Source organism: Actinia tenebrosa, unplaced genomic scaffold, assembly GCF_029948245.1.
Source record: "Actinia tenebrosa isolate PJP-AT-01 unplaced genomic scaffold, QUT_ActTen_1.0 PGA_scaffold9__36_contigs__length_13948895, whole genome shotgun sequence".
NCBI classification, from domain to species: domain Eukaryota; kingdom Metazoa; phylum Cnidaria; class Anthozoa; order Actiniaria; family Actiniidae; genus Actinia; species Actinia tenebrosa.
The window spans coordinates 7,366,511-7,382,182 of record NW_028292586.1 but is presented as its reverse complement, the minus strand read 5'-3'; the positions used below and the strand labels follow the sequence as shown (position 1 = coordinate 7,382,182).

The 15,672-nt window shown below is 40.2% G+C and overlaps 1 pseudogene; it reads left to right on the top strand.

Annotated features, from left to right (window-relative positions):
* The first annotated feature begins 7,001 nt into the window (after window positions 1-7,001).
* Window positions 7,002-14,944, top strand: LOC148904656 (uncharacterized; annotated as a pseudogene).
* The last annotated feature ends 728 nt before the right edge of the window (window positions 14,945-15,672 follow it).

The window sequence follows — 15,672 nt, the reverse complement described above, 5'->3', positions numbered from 1 at the left end:
CGCATTTTCTAAGGCGATTTACGTAGCCATCTACGGTTTCTTCTGGGCCTTGAGTACAGCTGTTGAACAGATATCGTTCGTACACCACGTTGCGCTTTGGTTTGAAGTAGGCTTCTAGCGCGTTTAAGCATGTGTTTACGTCGTTCTTTTCTTCGTCACTTAACTTGAGATTAAGGAATATTTGCAGACATTCCTTCCCCATTACAGAGCGAAACGTTGCTAGTCGTATCTTTGGGTCTTGCTGGTACAGTCCGGTTGCGACTTCGTAGTCCTCCCACTGTTGTTTAAAGAAGTCCCAATTGTTTACTTGATCTCCTTTGGTATTCATCGGCGTTGGTACCGGAAAATGCGACGTGAATATTGGTCCTCGTGGACCGCTGCTGGTCGAAGCTTCCTCCTTACTTGACATATTACTTCTTCAATGCCTCGGCAGTAGGAACTTGACGGTTTTTTTCAGCTACTTTGGAAGCGTTATTTCCAATTTATTTCTGACACCATGTTTCAAGACGTGTTCGTGTTGGTGGGGAAATAGTTATGCGTATTTAATCAAACAATCACTTCTCTAAGTATCTAATTACAACTGCGTAAGCTAATATTGTAACAGTTTTGTTGGGGACTTGTCATCAGGCTGCCTAGGCGTCTTGGAATAAGTGAAGACGGTGTTAGCTCCACCTTGGTAATTCGGCATTAGTGGCAGCACGCTCATGGTGCTAATGGTCTTATGATTCCAAATAGCATCCGCCACGGCACCGGATCTCGAATAGGCGGTATTTATCCCAACGAAACCTGGATACTGGGAGGGATCCGAGGGGTCAGCATCGCTGGGGCAAACTTGAAGCTTCGCATATTGACAATTGGCTATCATGTGAAAAGTCACCGACGTTAGGTTCTCCGCGCTCGCGGGCGTGGGCTCAAACGTGAAATGAGCCGGAGCCCTGTTATTCGTCTTTTTCCTGTAAGGCAATAATGGGGTGTTGGTCTCGTCAATGATCCTAAACCCGGCATTGCAGTTATTCCACCCGCTAATGGTAATGGTGCACATAATCAATCCCAAACCCCCGACGTTCAGCCACATCCCAGTGTCGCGCCAACTGTCACCCTTTCCATACCCCTCCTCCTCCAAATAATAAAGAAACCAATCTTCCTTCGCGTGTGGGTTATTCATATATTTCAGCAAACATAGTTTGCTTCTAGAGGCTAAGCACCGTAAGAGTGCTAATACTTTTGTGGTTATAAGCTGTATCTCTTTGATTTTCTATGCTATTTACCGTAACCTTTCCGGTATCGTCTACGCGCATTTGCAGCTTTACCTTTCCATGACAATCGGCAACCATGTGGAAAGTCCAAACGGAGTGATTCTCGGAGCTGCCAGGGTTCGGCTCTACGGAGAAATGCGCTGGTTCCCTGTTGTTTGTCTTCGCACGCATAGGCTGCAGTATGCCATTGTCATCCAGGAGCCTAAAGCCCACGTTGGCATGGCTGCTCGTGCCAAGGCAAATACTGCATATTATCAGCTTCTTTCCTGAGTAGTTCAAGTCTACGGACATCCCCATGACATCGACCCAAGATGCTTGGGTGTACTTTTTCTCACCTGCGTAAGTCGTATAGACACAATCTACTCCAGCTACGTAGGGGTTGTTCATCGCCATATATAATAGCTCAGACCAATGCTTGCGGTGGCTAGGCCGGCTTTTAGTAAGTTATGGTCATATTCCTCGGGTATTGTAGGCAGGACCTTCTTTGGTACCTTCTTTGATGGTTTTTCTACGTGTTCCTTTTTTGGCTTCTCTAAGAAGTGAGGAATGCCTTTGGTCATGTCAGAGTTCACGTCATTCACCCCAAACTTCATATCCTTAGTAGCTCGTTGAAGTTTGTTGTTGTATCCTACTACAGAACCAGTATTTATAGATAAATTACTAGGCATTAACCAACAACCCGGGGCTACTGCATAGTCCAACCTTGCCTTAGAATTATGTATAGCTAGTTGGTAACGCTGTACGCCCTTGCTAATGTCACCCTCCAAAATCGAACTTTCGAATAAGATCAAGGCTTCGGCTCGCGTCTCTTCTGCGGCACCAGTATTTCCAATCATACTTGATCGGGTATTTACCTGAGCTCCAAGGATAGAATACACGTAAGCTTCTATGCTGCGGTTCAAACGGGCAAGGCCAGCTCTAGTTAGTCCTTTGCCTACTTTGGGTATGAAATTAAGATATTGCTTTGTTTGCTCGTCGTTGGTAATCTTAATGATCAATGGATTGGCCCCTGCATACTTACCACCCTCGTCTTTGAACAGAGGGCCGTCTCTAACTGCCTTAGTGGTTTTAGCATTTGGTTCGAAGAAGGTGCCGCTGTCGTGGGTTTCCTTGTGATACCCAGTGTTCCATCGTAGCTGCAATGCATGAACTTCCTTATCGCTTAGCTCGTGTCCACCAATACCCCAATAAGCCCAAATATGTCCCAGACCATTGTTAGCACCGGCAGTACATCTAAAGTCTTTTCCCACAACGCCGAACTCCTTGCAAAGTCTGTCATAGGCTGGAACATCGTATCTGTTATCTCTAGGATAAAACGCAGAATCTCCTGGCAATGCAGTAACTCCCATCTCATGCAGTATTCTCCTAACCGTGAAGTGAAAATGAAACATAAATATCGAATTCTTCATCAAGTTCGCACTTACACCGCAGCCGCCAGTGGCGCACCATACTGCAAAGTTTAGTTGCTGTGGCCAGTATCGCATGTTAGGACCTACCAACCATTCGTGAGACTCCTTAGCGGTGGTATGAATAATGGGTACGTTTTTGAAGATATCTCGCACCTTTAACGGAAAGGAATGGTTGTTAGAGACCCGCATATTCAATGTTAGCCCCAAGCTTGGGTGTTCATCAAATGGAACCGCGGGTATCGGATAAGTACTGGTACCAAGCAATAATTCCTTTGACCAACTGGGTTTAGGTTCGACATGCGCGGGCTTATGTTCAACATAACCAGGCGGTAAAATCTTAGGATGCTTTAGCTGATCGTCTATCTGATCGACCAGCGTAGGTTTCAAATCCTCATTGCTGTACATTCTGGAGCCGTTGAAGTAAATCCCATCGGGTCTACGCTCAAACTTACTGTGGTCTGCATGTGGAAACATCTTCCTAAAGGCCCTCCAATTCCAGTGGTCCCGGTTGTCATGATGTGGCTGCTCCTCAATATCATTCCCAAAAGCGTCGTACATTAGTATATATAATGGATGTTATACCATCAGCACCTCCACTTTATCCTGAACTTCCTAAGGATGCCGAAAACTTCAGACTTAACAAAGCAAACTTAATCCTGGCTTACTTGGAAGGGCAGACGAAACACTACGAAAAAGTCCGAAAAAAGTACGTCAGAGCCCGTAGTACGCTACATAAGATTGCGATAACTTCGGGGTCCATATCTGTTGTGTTAACGGGCTCCGACGTTGCTACTTCGCTTACTGGACCGGGAATAATTGTTGGAGTTCCTTTGGCCGGCGTTGGGGCAGCCTGTGGTATCATTTCGGCTGTTGCTACGGGCATTATGAAACAGTTGTCAAGCAAAATATCCAAGCATGACACGACAATAGCTCTGTCAAGGGCTAAAGTAAATACAATTACCGATCTTGTCTCAAAGGCTTTGCGTGACAGAAAGATAGACGACGTAGAATTCTCGCTTATCTTAGCCGAAGAGGAAAAGTACGAGAAATTAAAGTCGGACATAAGAAACAAAAAAACAGTCGTAAAAGATCTTTCCGAGGAATCTCGCAAAAAGATCTACCAGGAGGCAAAAGAAGAGCTTCAAAGAAAACTCGCTCAGTAAACATTTGCTTTGAAAAAAGCAAGACAAGATTTTGTTTACATATTGAACGCCGGCTGTCTGGTTCATATGCAAATTAATTTCACAAATCTATTTCACAAATGTGAAACGTTTTCACAAATGTGAAAGAAAATTGTGAAGGTTTTGATTGGCTGAGAACATGTGACGTAATCGTCTTATGCCATAAGATTCACTATCTTCTTGGAATCCATCCCAACAGGGGGTGGTTGGGGTCTATTTTGTGAAATATTTCATAGATTACGTCAGGGTAATAAGGAATATCCTTATCCAACCGACAAAACATCCACTCGGCTCTGCTCATATCAGAAACCTCGGGAATAGGGTCGCCGGTAATTTCAGACAAAAGATAGGGAATAGCTTTGTAATATTTCCCTAGCTTTAATTTTTTCAGCGTTTTCCGTAGACTTTGCGGGGTTGGCTCTTCTAAGTGGTCTATGATTTTCTTCTTTACTTCGTTGTCTAAATATACCGGTCGATAACCTTGGATATGACTCATCCAGTCCCTAAAGTATTTTATTCTCTTATAAGGTGTTTTCTTACGACCTCCATTGGCATAATACTGCTCTCTGGTAGCATTTGGTACGGCATTACGAATATTCTTACCACACTCGTAACACTGTGCTGACGTGTCATCTTCTATTTGCATTTTTTTACCACAACAAACAAGCTTCCTTGGTGGTTGGGGCACAAACTTGGGTTTCAAGCACTTTACACAGAAGTCATAAACAAACTCTTTACATTCATGCATCGTATATGAGACAAATATTTTAACTTTTAGTAATACGGGGGCACCAATAAAACCCATACGCAGCTTTTCGACTTAAATTTCGCGAGCAATACCCAGAAGGCCAACACGAATAATACCCGCGGGGGCCCCTCGTACGTGAGGGCGGGGAATACCCATGTAATTCCGGGGGGTGACTGCGAGTCCCCCTACCTGCTGCTCTTCCAAGACCCAAGCTTTAAGAATAACTGAAGACCCTGATTTGTACCTTTCTTTTGACCAGCAATATCAATTGCTTGTAATTCATTTGGACTTAATTCCATCACTTCTCCAATAGCAGGCCAGTAATTGACAACTGTTGATTCGTTACTAATTAGGTTGGCGATATCATTAAGTAGGGTGCATGGAATATCTTTAAGGCGAAGGTCATTTGGCCATGGGACTTTGGAATATATAAAAGAAAACATTTATTTGTTGTGTTTTACACATAAGAAAAATTATTTGAAAGCTACTGAAATCTGACAATTATTATGAGTCTAGCTAGTAGGGGTGCCAAATGGTACAAAGGAGACATTTGCAAGACATTAATTCCCAAGCAATGAGAACATGATCAACAAAAAAAGTGAGGCTTACAAGACCCTGCTATTTCCCAGGACCAATTGATTGGCACCCCTTCTAGTACAATAAGCTGTCTGATATTAATGTACCAATTTCTTGAGAAGTTCTTGGAGATTCTCTACTGGTCAATGCCACTTTCTCATCTTCATTCCTGCCATTATCACGGTGAAAGCAGGAAAATGGCCTTAATTTCTTAATAATGCAGTACAGAAAATAACACTACTGCTGTGCTAATCAGTGTTAGCATGATTATCTTATTATCCCTGGAATGATCTTTGCTGTTTGACTGCCCATCTCTCCCAGACTTGTCAGAATGGATATTTGACTTTGTGGTTACATTTGAATCTCTTTGGTCTTTTTTGACTTCCGTTGGGGTAATGCTAGTTGTATTCTTGTGGATGGTTGTAGTCCCAGGCAATTGGGTGGTCAGTTTTATCTGTCGAGAAGTGGTCTTAAATGAGGGGTCCAGAACACATTCCTCTACAGCATGGTTCATGATGTATCCTACTCTGCACTTGGTACTACAGATGGTATCGCTGTTGGGTGTGCACTTGTGTAGGGTTTCTCTGCCACCACACTGATGACATAGCTGACAGGAGGCGATGCTGTGTTCCTTAGAATAGCTAACACCATTGGGGCAGGCTTCGCACTTAATGTTGGTGCCATTCCAGTATTTTCCACCACATTGGTGAGTTGGCCCAAATCCTTTTGGGCATGATATGCACATCTTGCAAAAACAGCCCATTAGTGGGTCACTTGAACAAAACTCTTCTTCCCCTGCCATACATTTTCCACTTGCTGGCATGATGGCACAAAGTGCCAGCACGAGAACTATATATACATCCTATGAATAAAAATGACATTTTTTTTAGTGAAAAAAATTTCAAAAATTTCAAAAACTCGCGAAAAGGAAGGAAGAAGAAAAATACTAAAAAAAAAAAAAAAAACCCAAAGGAAAGAGAAAAGGAAAAAAAAGTTGCAATAATTATTAAATAGTAATAATAATAACTAAAATAACTATAATTATGACAATGATAATTAAGAATAATTTCATAAACAATCTAATGATATGTGCCTTTGAGTATATATGTATATATATATATACATAGGAAAGGGTGACACATAAATCATTGATAATAAAAAAGAATGAATGAAAGAGAAAGAAATTAGAAGAAAACACAATAACAAAGGAGAAGAAAAGTAGAAAAAGTTATAGTTTCAATAAGAAGAAATGTAAAGAAAATGAAAGAAGGGAAAAGAAAAAGGATAATCACCATAATTATTTGCTACCGACATTTTTTAAATAGTTAAGTTGACATTTCATTGTGCTGTCATGTTCTCGTGATATTATGGGTATGGCAGGGGTCGCACTAGGCGAAAAAGTGTTTTTTTAAGTGCCGATTCTGTCATCACTTAACGAAAATAAATGCGACCCCGTTTCTGCCAAAATTTGGCGTTCGCCAAAATTTAGTGCATTCGCCAAAATCTTCAAAGAAGCCGAAGGGCTGCCTCAGGACAGCCTAAAATTTAGAAAAGCAAACAGACCTATTGTTTTAGTGTTTAAAGTGTCAATCTTCTCGTCATATGACTGGTATCATGTATCCTTTGAAGCATTCACTTTGGCGGGAGATTGCATCACTTGACCTTTAAAAGTGAGCAATAATGGACCGTCGAAACGCTTTTCAGCCGGTTCCAAACTGCAGTTTTTATGATTCGGGATATCAATATCATCCAGACCCATACCAAATGTATCAAGGCCAAAGCTACATGAATAGCTATCAATTTAACCCGGCTTTTGTGACAGAGCAGAGCTATGATCAACGACAGACGGAATCTCCGATTTCAAACTCGAGCACAACTTCAAGCTCAGATCATGTCCAAACTACTACTACTTCCAAGGAGAAGGCGCCGGCCTCTAAAAGCGCCCAAAAGCCGGCACAAAAAAGTAAAAAAATCTTACGACACATGGCCGCAAGACCACCAGAAACTACTGGTACAGCTATGGGCCGAGCATCACGAGTCGCTTGAAAGCAAAGATGCAAGGAACACATGGCGGAAAATCTGCGAAAAGCTAAACGAGCGCGCAGAGATAAACAAAACCGTAGAGAAGTGCAAGAAGAAAATGGCGTATCTAATAGACAAGTACAAGAACGCAAAAGAATGGAATAAAAAGCAAACTGGCGGGCATAAGCGAAAAAGCCTTTTCTATGACGAAATCGATGCAATACTTGGCTGCAGGGATGTTGTCACGATGCACAAAGTGTCTGAGGCCGGGACAAGCTCGCCAACGCTGAACACCTCAAGCAGTAGCATTACGGATGACGATACAGAAGTCGTACCCGCAAAGAAGGAAGAGAAAGTGGCAGAAAAAAAAGCCAAGCGAAACGAAAGGAAGGGGAAAAAGAGGAGGGCCTACGAAATATTCATTTACGTAACTTACCTAACTGAACTATATCGACTTGAATTTTATTATGACTTATGAATTTATTATGAATTTTATCCTTAAACGAAAAAATCACTAAAATAATCTTAAATCCTTTGCTAAAAGAGTTTTTTAAAGCAAGAATTGTACCTGCGACATTAGCTAGCCATTTGTGATTCGAAAATTTAGGGAGTTCTGTTGTATTGTCATATTAATAATACTACTACGCAAATACTACGCAAAACGGCATCATGAAGTTACCATAACACCTAAAAGTATTTGACTTTATCAACGCTCTACTCACCACTTCAGTGGAAGTAATATTCCAGATTGTCTGTAAAGAAAAAGAAATCAGTTTTTAATTTTAATACTGAGTGATGCAAACGTTTTCTTTTGACGAAGTCGTATTTCTAACTGGTTTGTGTTGCCCTTTACATACCCCAGAAATCGCATAACAGCATTTGAATGGCAATGATGACCAGAAAATAGCAAGAACTGCCGTCTAAACAAGTGAAACCTCAATTCATTTTCAAATACGTAGTCAGAATACAGTCGACACTCCACGGACGACTAAACTTACCTTCATATTTCGCTTAAATCCAGCGTATTTAACTCGAAATATATTCTTGTTTAAGGCTTGCGGAATTTGTGATAGTACTTGCTTTCAAATTAGATTTCATTCGCTGAATATTTTCATATGAATGTGAACCAAATGCGTATAGCTAGTAAACGCATTGTTCATATACCTATACGCATTGCTACTATGAGTACTAGTTTTCTTTTTTTGGTTTTTTACAACTATTAGTATGAATGGGTCCGTGTAACACTCCACAAAGAGCTTTTCAATTTAGTTGGCGTGAATTGGACATATGAAATTTGCCTGATTTTTGCATTTTCATTTTTTATGATCATGTCAAAATTCGAATATTATCTCATCAATGTCAATTTTCAATTTTCGAATTCAAAAATTGAAAATTAAAATAAATTTTTGAAATGACTTTTCGAAATTTTGATTTTGTACTCTGAAAACGAACTTTGGAAAAATATCCTGCAGACAGGGGGAGGTGAAGATTAGGCGGACTGATCGAGGGTAGGTGGGTCCACTTCCGCTTTCATCATTGTACAAATTGGTCGAAAATTCTTCCATGGTTTTCTCTCAAGGTTTACATGTTGTTATAACACCCTCCTTGGTGCCTCCCCTCCCTCTATGGTTTTTTTTATTATTGTCGTTGTTAGTGGACCCACCTACCCTCAGTCCGCCTAATCTTCACCTCCCCCTGTCTACAGGATATTTTTCCAAAGTTCGTTTTCAGAGTACAAAATCAAAATATCGAAAAGTCATTTCAAAAATTTATTTTAATTTTTAATTTTTGAATTCGAAAATTGAAAATTGACATTGATGAGATAATATTCGAATTTTGACATGATCATAAAAAATGAAAATTCAAAAATCAGGCAAATTTCATATGTCCAATTCACGCCAACTAAATTGAAAAGCTCTTTGTGGAGTGTTACACGGACCTGAATGGTTGCAACCATGTGTTGCCGTATAGACACGGCTTAAAAACGCGTGATTGGTTAATTCAAAATATTAACTGAGGATGCGCAGTGTGGTTTTCCGCTGAATTTAGCGCAGGCGGTCAGTACAAAATGAAAAATGACACTTAAGAGCGGATGTCCCTAAATGTCAACTACCGCGGGAAAATCGAAAAAATTCGAAAATTCCTAAAATATTCCAGAAGAAAGCCTTTGTGGTTCTTATTACCAGAAAAATACTTTTAGGATATTCCGCTTTTTAAATAGCGATTTTTTAAATGTTTTGTAATTCACGCCTAAAACGGCGATTTTGAGTGGCGAATAAGGCCGAGTTTTAACGATGTACCTTGCCCCAAATTTCTTCAAAATTTTTAACATTTTGTTTTCTACAGGTGATTTGAAGTTCGCCTAACCTTCTTCGCTTGATTATTTAAAATTGGCATGCAACGAAATTTTTTTTTTGATTTTTGAAGAAGGGCCTAATTTATTCAGTTTTGACAAAGTCAAATATTGACCATTTTCGAAAGCATTAAAAGTCAACTGGTACATCGATTAGCCTCATGATATTATATGCTGTGGATAAACAATCGTTTCAAGAGTTTATTACCGAAATCCAAATCTCGGGCACTTTAAATGGGAACTTTTGAGAGCTTTTTATGTACATAGTACTTTCACAACAATAGTGACCTTTTGACCTGTCAAGGGATACCAGGAAATTACATTACTTCAGAAAAAAAAATTATGTACACACTTAAGATACCTGATAAGATAAACTGAAACAAATTATATAGAAAAGAATCCCTTTTGGAATAAAAAGGAAGAAAGAAAACGAAATCTTTGTGGTAGAGAAACATACGGTTACATTTTTACGGCTTACAAGATCGACTGATAATAAACATAAAGTATGCATATCATTATATAAGGCCGAAACCGCGACAAGCACTTCTTGAAAAAATAATGTTGAAGTGGTAAAAAAATGCCAGCTTGCATACTTTAAAAAACCTCACACAGCAGGCCAAGCAATCTTGGTTCTGAATAGTCCTGTGCATTTTTCTTTATTCTTTCTTTTTCTTTTTTTCTTTTCTTTTCTTTTTTCTTTTTTTCTTTTTTGTGCTGTACCGCCGACTGCCACTCAAGTACACAATTAGTCAATCGTACTCGTGTAATTATTGACGCAACAACACAGGAATTCTAATTCTAAGCAGCTATACAGTCCAAAGTTACTTGCCATGGCCGTCGTTTGTGGATATTCTAAGTATGTAGGAGGGATTTGTGGCGCTAGTTCAGTTAATCCAGCAAACACAGAGTGTGTTCTCATTAATAAATGTAATCGAAACACTAAGAATCACCTGTGATTGTGTAACGTGTATGACGCGAACCTGGAAACAGAGTCAAATCTCCTTCTTGCACGAGCTGGTAAGTAAAATCATTTCTTTGTTAAAGCTGCAAGGCCACTAGTGTTTTATTATTGATCTTCAAATCATTCTCTTTCTTCAAGGGCTTTTTAAAGGTAATGATCAGCTGTATGGTGAGATAACCATATGTCCAAGACATCGAGAACAGTGTGGTGTTAGGTGGCGTTCCAACAAGAAGACTTGCTCGTGTCCACCTGAATGGGCTTGCCATAGCTCTAAACGACCTAGTGGAGATCGTGGGGTGACATTGTTACACTCCATACAAATATTCAGTGAAACCAACATTGTTGTTCCTGTTGGCTCTCGTAAGTAGAACGAAAAGGTGTATCAGAAAATTGAATGAATTGGAAATAGAATAACATGAAATAGCATTATAGGGATAAAATAAATTTTCATTCCAGTCACCAAGTTAAAGTTTGTTTGTGGCTTGATTTAGTTTTGTTTATACGCTGTTTATTTACTGATTCAGCAATATGCAGAAGGTGCAGAAGATGCAGAAGGGAAGAAGAAAGCGGAATGCGCTCTGTCGGCAAGTGATCCAAGGCGAACCCTTGGGAAAACTCTTCGTACTGTACTGCCGAACCCCCCCCCCCCCCCCCCCCCAAAAAAAAAAAAAAAAAAAAAAAAAAAAAAAAAAAAAGGAAAAAAGGCTTCGCGAAAAAAAAAGGCGGATGGAAAATAAAATGATGCCTAACCGAGTCAAGAAAAACTTTTCTAAACTTTCCCGCTGCGTTTGCCCAACGCTCATAACTGCAAAATCTGGGCGCACGTTTTCTATATCTTCAGAATCGACGAAAGGTCTTGCTTTGCGGAAAGTTGAAACTTATTCACTGAAGATCTTTTAGCAACGCTATCATTGCTTACCACACTGCTATTCAATAATCTGACAAATTGAATTTAATTTCTAATATAGGAAGAAAAACAAAGTGGTAGCAGCTTCGAAGATGATCTATGTAGCGCAATGATGAATCTTTCCATAGAGGACGCTGAGTACGTGCCGCCTAGCGATCAAGATTCTTCTTCCACTGGTTCTTCATGCGAAATCTCCAGCCTCAGTACACTGTCTATTCGAAGATTAAAGCTAAATGAATTTCTTTCAGCATGCAGCGTGTCAACAGTTTCTGAGCCTAAGAAACGATGGGTAAATGCCAGTATCAAAACCAAGACCAATCGAATATCTAAAGCAAAGGACACAGTGGTAGCAGCTTTAAAGGTAATTGCAGCAGAGGACGCCGCTCCCCTTTGGAATGCGTTGAAGGCTTCCCAACAAGTAGAAAAATCTCTCAATATACAAAACACAGACAGCAAGTACCTAAAAGCTCTGGCGGAGACCTACAATAATGCTGCAAGCTGGGACACTCGAAGGCAAGTGCTTTCGATAATGGCTGATCTAACAACATTTGAAGAGATTCAGTCTTACATACCAGGTCTAACTCAGTACAGGTTTAAGATTGCGCGTGTCCATAAGTTACAATATGGTCGTGGGGTACCTCTGCCTTTGCGTAAAAGTCCACGGATGCGTGTCGAGGAGAACCAGCTGGATCATTTCTTGTCATTCATTACCAGCCCGCACGTCGTGCAAGATCTTCCATTTGGACAGAAATACCTAAAATTATCATCTGGTGATATCCTTGAGACCCCAAATGTTATCCGAGCAATTATTCCTCAACAGATAGTACAACAGTACCAGCAGTTTTGCTCAGAGTCTGGATTTACTCCATTTGGAAATTCAACGATGCTTCGCATCCTGTCTTGCTGTAGCGCTACTGTCAGAAAATCTCTCCAGGGACTTGACTACATTGCGGCTGAAGGTGCAAAAGCATTCGACGATCTTGCCAGCATATTGGATCGACTCGAAACTTCGGATGTTCCAATTGAAAATGGCGTCCTCATGATCAGAGATTATAAGAAAGCGCTAAAGGAAGGAAAACAATATTTGAAAACAGATTACAAGGTAATATCAAAAAACAAATTTAGTGCTCTTAATTATTTAGTAAGCTCATAAGGAGAGCTGTCTCACTAAATAAATGAAAAAGTCACTCCCTCTCCTCCAGATACTTATGCACATTTACATGGGACTAGATTTGCGCTACCTGCGAAAAATGTTATATTAGTTTATTCATACTCTGAACATTAATCATACTCACAGACACGTCGCTCTTTAGGTCCATGTTTCAGAATCTTCGAGCATCGGAGATCATTGTCCTGTCTACGCTTTGAAAGACAGTAAAGATGAAGCCTTTGCATTGCCTTGCCCACACAACCACGATATGTATTGTCAGGAATGTGAAGCATTAAAAAAGACATTACAGTCCATAGAAAATGCTGTAAAGCTTGCTAGTTTTCCTGAAGATCAGCATGATGATTTAGTATATTCTTGTAGCCAGGCTATTCAAGCTATTGAAGCGTGGAAGTCTCATCAGCTGAGGTGCATTAGGCAAGACGTGGGTCGAACAAATGTCATTGAAAGCCTGGATGACCATACCATCTTGATTACACAGGACTGGGCTATGAAATTCTTGCCCCTTGCTTACAGAGAATCTCAGTCCGACTGGTTTGGAAAAAGAGGCATATCTTGGCACATCAGTGTGGTCGTTAGAAAGGTACAAGACACATTTGAACAACAGGCCTTTGTACACATTGCTCAAAACTGCTCCCAAGAAAGCTTTGACATTCTACGAATCATCCAGCATATCCTCTGCACACTGAAACAAGAACACCCCGAGTTAACGAAAGCCTTCCTGCGATAAGATAATGCTGGATGTTATCATAGCTGTATGATGGTAACAGGCTGCCTTGGAATGAAGTCTGAGACCGGTATTAGTGTAGAAAGGGTTGACTTCAGTGACCCACAAGGCGGGAAAGGTCCCTGCGATAGGAAAGCAGCAAGCATCAAAGCGCACGTAAGGAGATACGTCAATGAAGGCAATGATGTTAAAACAGCTCATCAGCTCAAGGACGCAATCCTTTCTAATGGTGGTATTAAAGGCGTACGTGTCGCTATCGTAGATTCAAATGTTACACAAGATGTCGAAAGTCTGTTTGAAAAGTGGGCCGGTATCAGTTTGCTTAATAATTTCCAGTACGCCAAAGGTTCAATAACTGCTTGGCGAGCCTACGGTATTGGTAAAGGAAAGGTGATAGAAGAAAAATACTTGAAAGGTAAATAATGTCACAATAAAAGAATTTTTATTTCATCAAGCGAACAAATACTTTTGCAGAACTAGATCCATAGTTCTGTCATATTTTATAATCATGTTGTATATAATTCATTTTATTTTCTCATCCCTTTTCTCACCCTGTTTTGCCGTTATATATTGCCTTTTAATGACAGCTAATGAAATATTCCAGCTGAAAGAAATTCTCGTGAATATAAAGCTACAGATATGCTTATTAAGTTAGTTAGTATTCATGGCATCATAATTGTTGTTTTCAGTACCAAGCCTAAAGACCTACGAGTTTGAGAGCCCTTTTTCTAACGGAGATTTTACAGTCGTAACGAAGGCTGACCAGAAAGAAAAGCAGAAGAATCCAATAAAAAAGGATGAAAAAGAAAGTCCCAATTCCAGCAGCGAGAGCCATGGTTCCCTTTTCTGCTGTCCCAATGAAGGGTGTACGAAAGTGTACCAGCGGTATACCAACTTGGAAAACCATATTTTTTACGGAAAATGTGATTTAACTCCAGAGAAGCTAACCCTTATGGATAAAGCCAAAGTGGCCTACAATACCAAGCTAACCGGAGTTGCAGGTGTCTACCCCAGTATTCAAGGCTCTACGTCAGTGACGGATTCCAGTGAATGTGACCCTCTTCCTGCTGGCTGGGCTTTGAAAGTAGGAAAAAAGTCTTCGCGTTTTAATGAAAAGCAAAAGGAGTACTTGGAAGATAAATTCAGAATCGGCCAAGAAAGTGGACACAAGGTGGATCCTGAAATCGTTGCCAAAGATATGCGTTATGCCCGTGATTGCGAGGGGAACAGACTGTTTGAAATGAGTGAGTTTCTAACGGCAAAGCAAATCAAGTCCTTCTTTTCTCGACATTCCGGAAAGATCCGACGTGGAGGAGTTGAAGAGCCGAATGCTGTCATCGAAGCTGGCCTTGTGGCAGTTGAGGATCAGCAGGAATATGAGAAGACACGCCAATTAATTTTGAGGGAAGTGCAACTGGTGCATCCTATAGTTTATGACACGTATAATCTGTGCAGTCTGCACTACTCTGGGAAGCTCTCTAAGCTTACTGTACCTTTACTTCGTTCCATTTGTGAATATTTTGATGTCTGTGTTGACCATATCAAGGTACATCGCAAAGCTCCTTATGTTTCGCTGATAAAGGAACTAATTCAATCATGTCCCTGCGCAAACAAGGAAAGCGTCAGACAGGCGTAACATAAACACTCGTTATCACTACCGGGTAAACATTACTTCCAAGTATCAGTACGATTCCACCGTCTCCAATATTAAAGACAAAGACATTTTTAGTTCTCGTTGAGTAAGCTTTAAGTATTGTTTACCAAGTTTCCCTTATAACAAGTGGAATAATTAAGGTTTCCTTCCTTCCTTCCTTCCTTTCACCCACCCACCCACCCACCCACCCATCCATCCATCTATCCTTCCTTTCTTCCTTCCTTTCTTTTTTTGCCCTTCTCTTTTTTGTTTTGTTTACAAACATATTTGGCCATTCCAACAATTCATATATTTTCACCAAGCGCTTGTTCCTGTTTCGGCCTTATATAATGATATGCATACTTTATGTTTATTATCAGCCGATCTTGTAAGCCGTAAAAATGTAACCGTATGTTTCTCTACCACAAAGATTTCGTTTTCTTTCTTCCTTTTTATTCCAAAAGGGATTCTTTTCTATATAATTTGTTTCAGTTTATCTTATCAGGTATCTTAAGTGTGTACATAATTTTTTTTTCTGAAGTAATGTAATTTCCTGGTATCCCTTGACAGGTCAAAAGGTCACTATTGTTGTGAAAGTACTATGTACATAAAAAGCTCTCAAAAGTTCCCATTTAAAGTGCCCGAGATTTGGATTTCGGTAATAAACTCTTGAAACGATTGTTTATCCACAGCATATAATATCATGAGGCTAATCGATGTACCAGTTGACT